Raw genomic sequence first — 11,641 nt, 5'->3', positions numbered from 1 at the left:
AGGGTGGGCCAGACGGGTGAAAGAGGCGTGTTTTTCTGGGCACAGCGCCGCTCTCTCTCTTTTTTCCATACCCCGGGCGTCCCGGACGCCTGCAGCTTGCTCCGCCCTTCACTTACACCTTCCCAGTGAGGCGCCCCCTCACCTCGTCATCGGGCGGGGATGCGGCCGCGGCCGTTTTTGAGCTCCCCCCACCATATGCGGCGACCGCAGATTCCCCAGTCCGGCTCGGAAGTTTCAGCACCTGCCCTATAAGACGACACCCGGCGTATAAGACGACCCCCGACTTTTGAGAAGATTTTCCTGGGTTAAAAAGTAGTCTTATACGCCAGAAAATACAGTAGATAGACAGCCTTCTACAGCATCAGCCCTCTAGTGTCAGGGAGGCTCAAAGTCAGCACCACACAGCTCATCTGCAGAGAGCAACGTTTCAGTCTAGTTCTGTCAGTTCATTCTCAGAGTGAGGGGTGAAAGGGCTCTTACGTAGCTGTGTCTTTGGCTTCTAGATATTAGAGTGGTAGGGAAATGGAGATAGAGAAATAATAATCAAAGAATCCTGGTGCTGGAGGATCGAATGCATCACACGTTGGGGAAAAATCCACAATGACCAGCACAGTAAATTCACTATTTCAATTAAATATAGTCGTGGATTAATATACAGAGCAAATGTAAGACCCTAAACATAAATTATCATTTGGACCCTTTACGGCTTTAGCTGTCAATTAAGTCAGAGAGCTAGAGCAAATGAGAAAAAAAATCAGTGCAAAACTTTGACTTTGCCTTTGCATCAGATACCCAAAATTAGAAAAAGATTCGGGATTTGGCAACGAAACGTATTTGTTTTTAGCAAAATACTAGTGTTAATTGAAAATGTTACATTCCAACAAAAGAAAATTGAGGTTTTCAGTTTAAAAAAAAAATTGTTTCAAGTATAGCAGAAACTTTCCTTGGACATTTTTGCTTAATTTTAAATCCCATTTTGAAAACAAAAATGGGCAGAAAATCTCCAACCGCTTCTAATTGGAAATTGAGCTTTAAACAAAGTTGGGAAACATTATTCTTATATTTAATAATACAGCCATTTCAAACGTGTTTCTTCCATTGCAACCGTGTTTATTTCTGTTTCAAAGAAATAGTTATGGAAAGGTAAAAAAACAGCATAGCAGCAAATCCTGCAGATTGTGTTTTGTACACTCTAGCACCTGTAAACTCAGAGTCAGCATTGCACCAGCCACCTGAAGCCTGTCTATCTCAAACCTGCCCAAGAACACAGAGGAAATTAAGGGGGACAGAATCAAGATCTCCTGTTCCAGCCCCATATCCTCTGTCCCACACTGGTGCCAGCTGAACACCAATGCTGTAAACAGGTGCACAAAACATACACATAGTAAAACACAGGCCCTCCCTAACTGAGATCACAGTCCTAGTAGACAAGGCAGAGAAAGGGGGAGAGAGGAAACAGAGGCAACTTGCCCAGGATTATCCAGAAGGTCAGTGGCAGAAACAAGAACATAACCGAGGTCTCCTGATTGCCACTGACCTGCACAGCGCAGACATGAAGGTAGAGAAGGAAACGATAAACCATAGCAGTAACAGAGGGATGCTCCTAGTCCATCATTACACAGAGACACAAGTGCAGCAAGTATCAGGGGCCAGGAATCAATCTGTAAGCAGGTAGCAGGCCATCTCTGCACAGAACTCAGCTGGTGCTCGGGGCGCTGGGTATGTCCATGTCATGTTTCCCTGGGAAGAGGGGATCAGGCTGTGCTGCTGGTTTAGAAGTTTAGTTTCCTGTCCAAGTTGTTTGTCCAAAGGAGAAATGACTGGAAGGGACCTGGGTCACTGAGTCCAATCCCCTGCTCTCACTGGCAACCCAGTCATATAATCCCCACCCTAAACCTACACAGCTCCATGTTAACACCAGTTAGGTTGTTTGTCAATGGCTCCTATTGGGAGGCTGCTCTATATCATCCCTGCTCTGATGGGGACAAACTTTCTTCTCATTTCCAAGCTAAATTTACTCCTAAATTTATCCCCATTCTTTCTTGTGCCGACATTCTTCTTTAGCATCAATAGCTCTTCTTCCTCTCTGGTGTTTACCCCCTCGATGTATTTATAGACAGTGATCATATCCCCTCTCAGCTGACATTTTGTGAAGTTAATTAGCCAAACTCTTTTAGGCTACGCCAACTCAGCAAGCTAGGCTGTGATTCACCAGCTTCCATATATGTACTCGTATGCTAGCTTGGTGAGCATAAATAAAGAGTATACCTGCAGTAGCCATGCTCAGCATAAACCTACCTGTACCCTGGGGCTATCTATTCAGCACAGTTTCCCCTTATCAAGCCTCATCTTGGACCAGATCCTCAGATGGAGGAAACGGACGCCATCTATTGACTGTAAGGGAGCTGTGGCAATTTCCACTGGTGTGACAATGCTTCTCACTAATGGTGTGATTGTCAGAAGTGAGGAGGCAGGAGTGCTCTACCTGACCATTGCCCTTTCCCTTCCTTCCACAGGCAGTCCATGATGTACTAAGAAATGTCCAACTGAACCACTGTGACCATGTTCCTTCTCCTGGGATTCTCTGAGGTTCAGGAGCTGCAGATTTTACACTCTGTGGTGTTTCTCGGGATTTACCTGGCAGCCCTGGTGGGAAATCTCCTTGTTACCATCCTTTTAGTGCTTGACCACCACCTTCACATCCCCATGTACTTCTTCCTGATGAATCTGTCCATACCAGACCCTCGCATCCATCTCGGTCACCGTCTCCCAGTCCATGGCGAACTCCCTATTGAACACCAGGTTGATTTCTTATGCTGGATGTTTTGCCCAAGTCTTTCTCTTCATTTTCTTCACTGCGGTTGACTTTGCTTTTCTCACCATCATGGCGTATGACCGATATGTCGCCATCTGTCAACCAGTGCACTATGAGACTATAATGAACAGGGGAGCTTGTGTTCAAATGGCAGCCAGTGCCTGGATCAGTGGAATTCCCATTTCTACTATGCAGACTGGGAACATATTTGCATTAACCTTTTGTGGCAGCAACAAGGTGGATCAGTTCTTCTGTGAAATCCCCCAGCTGCTCAAGATCACCTGCTCTGACTTATACCTCGGTGAAGTTGTTATTATTTCTTTTCTCTTGTTCTTAGGCTTAAGCTGCTTTGCTTTTATAATTGTGTCATATGTTCAGATCTTCAAAACAATGCTGAGAATCCCCTCTGAGGAGGGCCGCCATAAAGCCTTCGCCACTTGCCTCCCTCACGTCACTGTGGTCTCCTTGTTCTTTTTCACTGCACCTTTTCCTACCTGAAACCCATCTCCAGCTCAACATCAGGTCTGGATGTCATGGTGGCTGTTCTTTATTCCGTGATGTCTCCAGTGATTAATCCAGCCATCTACAGCATGAGGAACAAGGAGATCAAAGGTGCCCTGAGGAAACTGACTGAGGGGAAGTTATTCAAAAAGAATAAAATTTCCAGATTTCTCCCATGACCATGTTTTCATTCTGTGCTTCTTTACAGATATAATCAACTGATGACATTATTGTCTCCATGGGAATGTGATGTTGAGGCTCTTTATGCAAAAATGTTGTGTTCACAATAGTAATAACCCCGACTAAGTTCACTGAAGTCAGTGGAGTTACTCTACTGTGAATTACATAAGAATCTATCTATCTAAATTTTTAGGACATTTAGTTCAATTCTGCATTTCCATGCTAGAAGCATCAGTTTAGCTGAACTTGACCTTCTGGAAAGGCACGAGCTGTCACTGGGAAACCTTAACTCTGGGTTGATGAAGTTTTTTGCCATTTTATTTCCTAGTTTTTTAACAGAAAGAAAGCTTGTTGGTCAGGGTTAGTGGTCATTGTGGCAGCAGTAGGTGGCCATGGATATGAATGATGAGTGAAGTAAAAGGCTCTTTTAAGAATCATCACATTTTTCTGAAAAGCAGCTGTATTCTGTTCACTGCTTGGCCAATCTGGGTTCCCCTCACTTCGACCCCACACCCCCAAATCTCTCAGAAAGTGCAGCACAAAGCTGGACACAGCCATCTGCCGCAATACAGGCTCAGAAAGATGTGAATTGGCCTGTTCATCTCAATGAGCTGTTCTCAGCGGAGTGATAAACACCTCCAGGAGATGGTACAACCTGAAACAATCGCTCGGAGAGGTGTGAACTGCTCCACTCATATCAGTCACCCAGGTGCCAGCAGGCTGTTCTGTGCGTTGTGGGTTCATGTCCCCCTTTGCCTCTTCTCAGCTTCACACCCTGATGGACGGCGCTTCCCCAGGCCTTGGCACACATTCGGAGGGGTGATTAGGGAGACAGGCTCAATTCCCCCTCCTGCCAAAAGCCAAGGAGAAAGTCCCCATAAAGCTGGAGAGGGAGGGGTATCAGACACCCATAGATGCATTGAGAGCCCCCTGATATTGGCACACACAAGGGAGGGGAATGTGGGGCTGTTGGGCACCCTGCCCATTGTTCTAGTTCTGGGTCCAGCAGAGAAGGAGATAGACACACAGGCACAGAGAGCACTGATGGAAACGCAGCTGGGTGCTGTGCTCGCTTTATTGTTCCTGTTGCAAAACTGAAGCTAACAGGAAAGTGAGGCTTTGCACTGATGAGTGGAGAGAGCTTAGAGCCCTCTGAACATTGAAAGAGACAGGATATCACACCCCTCTGTTCTTCCACCCTTCTGACCCCCAACTCATCTTCTAGCTACCCACGCTATTCATCCCCTTCTCCATAACCCCCCTCCCCTCTCTGCCCCCAAGCCCCACTCCCGCAGTTCCCACCAGGTCTTCCACCCTCATCATCCTCCCCTCCCAGCAGGTAACTGCATTTCAAAATTTGTTTCATCACCTTCTAAATATCCTGCAGTGCCCAGGTGACATTTTCCCACAATTTGAAACCCTCAGACAGAGCCAGGTGCCTCCTTCTTCTGAGGTTCAGATTTCGGCTCAGGGTTAGATCTGAACTCAAAGTGCCCAGATGACATGCGGGTTTGTCAGCCACTACTGGACATTCCCCCTTCAAAGACTCACAGCCTGTGAGCCAGAGGTAGCTTTCAATCAGCTCATCCTCCCTCCATGCATGTGATCAGCGTAATCCATTTGATGCGACTCCAAGCACTTCGAAGGCCAACGGGCCTAACCGAGAGCTAGACCCTTTGGCTAATAACTGTCTCTTTACTTCCTCCAAAGAGCTGGTGAGTGGCCCTTGAGCACTGGAAAGCTCCCTGCTATGAGGATCTGAGCCCTGGTTTGATCTCTGTCTGTGCACAATAAATCAGCACCAAAACACACCAACATTAAGAAAAGTTAGATGTAACTCCTTTGGAGACAATGGGGCTGATTCCCTCTCACTCACCCTGGTGTAATCATTGGACTCAGTGGGGCTGATTTCCCCCTCACTCGCCCCAGGGTAAGTCCATGGTGTTACAATGGAGTATGTCTGGTGTAAGGAAGAGGAGATTCAGGTCCTTTGACTTCAGCCCCTGCTGAGGTGTGGCCCTTCTGTGTGTGGTCCTGAGCCCTTCTGTAGTAGTAGGATTTTATGTTTGTATTAATATAATTTAGAATGAAGGATAACGAATAATAATGTAGCATGTATTAAATGTATTGGTGTATGATTTGATCATATCCTGCCAGCCACCCTTTTGGAATAACAGAAAGGAATGGACTAATGGGCCATTGGTAGAGATACATCAGCCAGAATCTGATTTCAAGGTAGTGACAGACTTTGAGGGTCACTAATTCGTTTTAGGTTTAGCATTTTAAAATAAGTAAAAGAATGCAATGATTGTTTTTCTTTTGTGTTGCAATTTGATGCTCCTGTTCAAAATGTTCTGTGTAAATTAATTCTGTTTTGTGTGTGAATGAGGAATGTATGTGTTAAGAGATAAGTGTGAAGGCCATCACTGAACCAGATGTAATAGGGAGGAACTAGTGACAGATGCAAGGGTGCTAGGAGGCTGCAACACACTCCTATTGAAATGTCAGAGGAGGGCATATTGATGACACTAAAGATGAGACAGGCTCTTATCTATGGGGATGAAATAGCTGTGATAAAGAATGAGAAGGACCATTTAAGAAAACAAGCACTCAACAACCAACAATTGATTACAGCATGATGGAGCAAAACTCATTGGTCCCAATGAAGGAAAATCACAATATAAACAGGTTGCCTTGCCAGGAAACTTTGGGTTTGTCCTGCCAAGACTTCTCCGGAGCATTGTGTCTTGACCGACAGAAACTGGCTCCTCCCTACCCGTGATCAACCTAGCTGGTCATTAGGTTGATCCGGTCTGGTAACTATAACATCGACTGGCAGAACAGTGTGCATGGTGTGTATATGTGTGACTGAAAAGCATATGCTAACTGCTGTATTCTCAATAAATGCGGTATGTTGCCTTCTCCCCTAAAAACTATCTTGTGTGCTTTGTACAAGCATAACACTTCAATCCCAAATCCTCTTGGGGCACAGCCCTTCTTTATGAGGTGTTGGGACCCTCAACCCAGAATCCCCTGGGGCATGGCCCTTCTCTATGGGGTGCTCTGCCCCCCGTCCCTACTGTCCATAGCATCTCCTACCCCATTTTGCTATCCTTCTGCCCCCCCTCTGTAAACCCCACATCTGGCAAAGCTTAACGAAACCCCCCTGATATCAGAGTGCCTACGGTACCACATCAAAGACGGCATGACTAAGCACCAGGACTGGGGCATGCTGGGGTTCTATGGGTGGGGGTGTCCAGTGCCCTGGATATGATTGGGGCCAGCAACAGATGCTGCACTATCCACAGCCTGGAACAATAGGCATGGGATGGGGACATCTGCCCCCACTGTCGCAGCCGCAGCATAAGAACATAAAAATGGTCCTATTGGCTCAGACCAAAGGTTCATGTAGCCCAATATCCTGTCTTCCGACAGAGGCCAATGCCAGGTGCCCCAGAGGGAATGAACAGAACAGGTAATCATCAAGTGACCCGTCCCCTGTCACTCATTCCCAGCTTCTGGCAAACAGAGGCTAGGGACACCATTCCTGCCCATCCTGGCTAATAGCCATTGATGAACCTATCCTCCATTAATTTATCTACTTCTTTTTTGAACCCTGTTATGGTCTCAGACTTTACAACATCCTCCAGCAAGGAGTTCCACAGTTTGACTGTGCACTGTATGAAGAAATACTTCCTTTTATTTGTTTTAAACCTGCTCCTGATTAATTTCATTTGGTGACTCCTAATTCTTGTGTTATGAGAAGTAGTAAACAACACTTCCTTATCTAATTTCTCTACACCACTCATGATTTTATAGACCTCAATCTTATTCCCCCTTAGCCATCTCTTTTCCAAGCTGAAAAGTCCCAATCTTATTAATCTCTCCTCATATGGAAGTTGTTCTATACCCTTAATCATTTTTGTTGCCTTTTCTGAACCTTTTCCAATTCCAATATATATTTTTTTGAGATGGGGTGACCACATCTGCACACAGTATTCAAGATGCTAGCGTATCATGGATTTATATCGAGGCAACATGATATTTTCTCTTTTATTATCTATCCCTTTCTTAATTATTCCCATCATTCTGTTCATTTTTTGACTGCCGCTGCACATTGAGTGTATGTTTTCAGAGAACTATCCACGACTACAAGATCTCTTTCTTGAGTGGTAACAGCTAATTTAGACCCCATCATTTTATATGTATAGTTGTAATTATGCTTTCCAACATGCATCACTTTGTATTTATCAACATTAAATTTCATATGCCATTTTGTTACCCAGTCACCCAGTTTTGAGAGATCCTTTTGTAGCTCTTCGCAGTCTGCCTGGGTCTTAACTATCTTTAGTAATTATGTATCATCTGCAAATTTTGCCACCTCACTGTTTATCCGTTTTCCCAGCTCATTTATGAATATGTTGAATAGGACAGGTTCCAGAACAGACCGCTGGGGGACACCATTATTTACCTCTTTCTCCATTCAGTTTTCTATCTTTTAACCAGTTTCCTATCTTTTAACCAGTTACCAATAGATGAGAGGTTTCAGAGTGGTAGCCATGTTAGTCTACCACTTATGCCCAAATTTATTTGGGCATAAGCTTTCATGGGCTAAAACACACTTCCTTAATTTATTAGTCTCCTTATAGTTGGTATGGCAACACCCATTTTTTCATGTTCTCTGTGTGTATATATCTTCCTATTGTATTTCCCACTACATGCATCCAATGAAGTGGGTTTTAGCCCATGAAAGCTTTTGCCCAAATAAATTTGTTAGTCTCTAATGTGCCACATATCAGAGGGGTAGCCGTGTTAGTCTGAATCTGTAAAAAGCAACAGAGGGTCCTGTGGCACCTTTGAGACTAACAGAAGTATTGGGAGCATAAGCTTTCGTGGGTAAGAACCTCACTTCTTCAGATGCTGCATCTGAAGAAGTGAGGTTCTTACCCACGAAAGCTTATGCTCCCAATACTTCTGTTAGTCTCAAAGGTGCCACAGGACCTAATGTGCCACAAATACTCCTTGTTCTTTTTTTCAATCAATGAGAGCACCTTTCCTCTTATCCCATAACAGCTTACTTTGCCTAAGAGCCTTTGGTGAGGGACCTTGTCAAAGGCTTCCTGGAAATCTAAGTATACTATATCCACTGGATCCCCTTGGTCCACATGCTTGTTGACGTCCTCAACGAATTTTAGTAGATTGGTGAGGCATGATTTCCCCTTACTAAATCCATGTTGACTTTTCCTCAACAAATTATGTTCATCTATATGTCTGACAATATTGTTCTTTATTATAGTTTCAACCAGTCAGAACTCTAGGGTGAATACCATCTGGTCCTGGTGACTTATTGCTGTTTAATTTATCAATTTGTTCCAAAAACTCCTCTAATGAAACCTCAATTTGGGACAGTTCCTCAGATCTCTCACCTAAAAAGAATGGCTCAGGTTTGGGAATCTCCCTCACATCCTCATCTGTGAAGACTGATGCTGTCATAAATATAAAGGGAAGGGCGAGAACCTTTATGTATGCAGTAACATAAAATCCCTCCTGGCCAGAGTACAGAATCACTTATGTTTAAGGGGTTAATCAGTTCAATTAACCTAGTTGGCACCTGACCAGAAGGACCAATGGGGAAAGAAGATATTTTCAAATCTGCGGGGGTGGGGGCGGTTTTGTTTGTGCTCTCCTTGTTTGTTCTCATTTGGGACACAGAGAGAGAGACCAAGCGGGTAAATCAGCTCCTAAAAAGATACCTGAAATGATGCATGTAAAATTTCAGAAATTGTAAGTAAAGGCAAGGAAATGTATTAGATTATCTTTTGTTTTAGCTTGTGAATTTTCCCTATGCTAAGAGGTAGTTTTATTCCTGTTTTTTGTAACTGTGAAGTTGAGTCCAGAGGGGAGTCCTCTGTGTCTTAAATCTTTTATTACCCTGTAAAGTTACTCTCTATCCTGATTTTGCAGGTGTGATTCTTTTACTTTTTTCTTTATAATAAAGCTATTATTTTAAGAACCTGATTGGTTTTTAGTCTCCTAAAAACCAAAGGGTTTGGTCTGTGCTCACTTTGTTAACCTATTGGTTAGTATATTATTCTCAAGCCTTCCCAATGTGATATATGCCATCATGTGCCAGCAATGCCCCTCTGCCATGTACATTGGCCAAACCGGACAGTCTCTCTGCAAAAGAATGAATGGACACAAATCTGACATCAGGAATCATAATACTCAAAAACCAGTGGGAGAACACTTTAACCTGTCTGGTCATTCAATGACAGACCTGCGGGTGGCTATATTACAACAGAAAAACTTCAAAAACAGACTCCAACGAGAGACTGCTGAGCTGGAATTGATATGCAAACTAGACACAATTAACTCAGGATTGAATAAGGACTGGGAATGGCTGAGCCATTACAAACATTGAATCTATCTCCCCTTGTAAGTATTCTCACACTTCTTATCAAACTGTCTGTACTGGGCTAGCTTGATTATCACTTCAAAAGTTTTTTTTCTCTTACTTAATTGGCCTCTCAGAGTTGGTAAGACAACTCCCACCTGTTTATGCTCTCTGTATGTGTGTATATATATCTCCTCAATATTTATTCCACTCTGTATGCATCTGAAGAAGTGGGCTGTAGTCCACGAAAGCTTATGCTCTAATAAATTTGTTAGTCTCTAAGGTGCCACAAGTACTCCTGTTCTTCTTACTGCCATAGGCTCCTTTGCAAATCCCAGGCACCATTTTCTGAAATTCAGCAGAAGCCCAGGCCTTGGAAGTTAACAAGAGACACAGGGCCAGGATAACAAAGGAGTTTAGGCACCTAAAGAAGGAGATAGCTGCCTATTGGGATTTACAATAGTATCTAAACAAGTTAAGCTCCTCACTCCCACTAAATGACCATGGGACTTAGCCACCTAGCTCATTTAGGAGCATTGATAAATCCCCGTAGGTGCCTGTCTCCATCTTTGTGATCTTGGCCCACAATAATACAGAATCAGGGTTGGAATCAGGGAACGCTGTGGGAGATCGTAGGCCCCGTGCTGGGTGGGGTTGAGACTTGAGGGACAGAATGGCTCTTTTGGCTTTATCACCTAGGCATCTATGCACGTGCCTCTGGGCCTCTGCTGCTGAGCTGTGCAGGGCTCCAGGGAGTGAGTCCCGCTAGCCCTTATGAAATAGACATGAATAAATCACCTTCCTGCAGCATCCGTCCTTTAATGCCAGCGATGCTCAACGCCAACTATACACAGCTCATCTGCAGAGAGCAAAAGGTTTGAGAGTAGTTCTGGCAGTGCAATCTCAAAATGAAGGGGGAAAGGATTGTCAGATGCATGTGCCTTTTAGCATCTAGATTCTGGTACATAGAGAGATATTGACCAAAGAATCCTGGTGCTGGATGACTGAATGGATCATACGTTGGGAAAAAATCCACAAAGATCAGTACAGTAAGTTTTCTATTTCAATTAAATATGTTTGGGAATCAACATACAGGGGGAAATTAAGATGAGAAATATGAATTACTCTCAATTTTATCGGATACCTGCAGCTGATTGGAATGTTTCCACCCTTCAGGAAAAATTTGACTTTTCACTGAAAACCAAAAATCCATCCCAACCTCCTCCCCCCCGCCCAATTTTTGGCAAATGAAAACTTTCTGCTGAAAAGTGGTGGGTTTTTTTAATCACAAAACCAAAAATGTTTGCTTTTTTGAGTTTTTGATTACTTTACAAACCAATCACAAAATGTTTGGAAAAAAGCAGACAGATTCTGAGATTTGTTGTGGTTTAGCTGAAAACCCAGTCGCCATTAAAATGAACACAGCTGAAAATTTCCAACCAGCCTTAAACTTTAAATGAATTGGGGAACATTAATATTTCCTGATAAGACCTTAATTTCAAATCATTTATTCTATTGCATCTGTGTGATTTCTCTTTCAAAGTGATAGTCACGAGGAGGTTACAACTGAATGACCAGTAAAGTTGACAGGACACAGACTATGTTTTATACAGACTAGACCTTTTAAACCCTGGGATAGAGTTGAACCAAGCAGCCAAACCCTGTCTATCCTGACACCATTCAAGGACATACAGGAGATCACTGGGAGCAGAACTGAGAGCTCCTCTCCTAGCTCCACACTGCTGCCGACT

The sequence above is a fragment of the Chrysemys picta genome, unplaced genomic scaffold, assembly GCF_011386835.1.
Source record: "Chrysemys picta bellii isolate R12L10 unplaced genomic scaffold, ASM1138683v2 scaf44, whole genome shotgun sequence".
Classification (NCBI taxonomy): domain Eukaryota; kingdom Metazoa; phylum Chordata; order Testudines; family Emydidae; genus Chrysemys; species Chrysemys picta.
The sequence above is the reverse complement of the archived record's forward strand: the minus strand, read 5'-3'. Positions refer to the sequence as shown.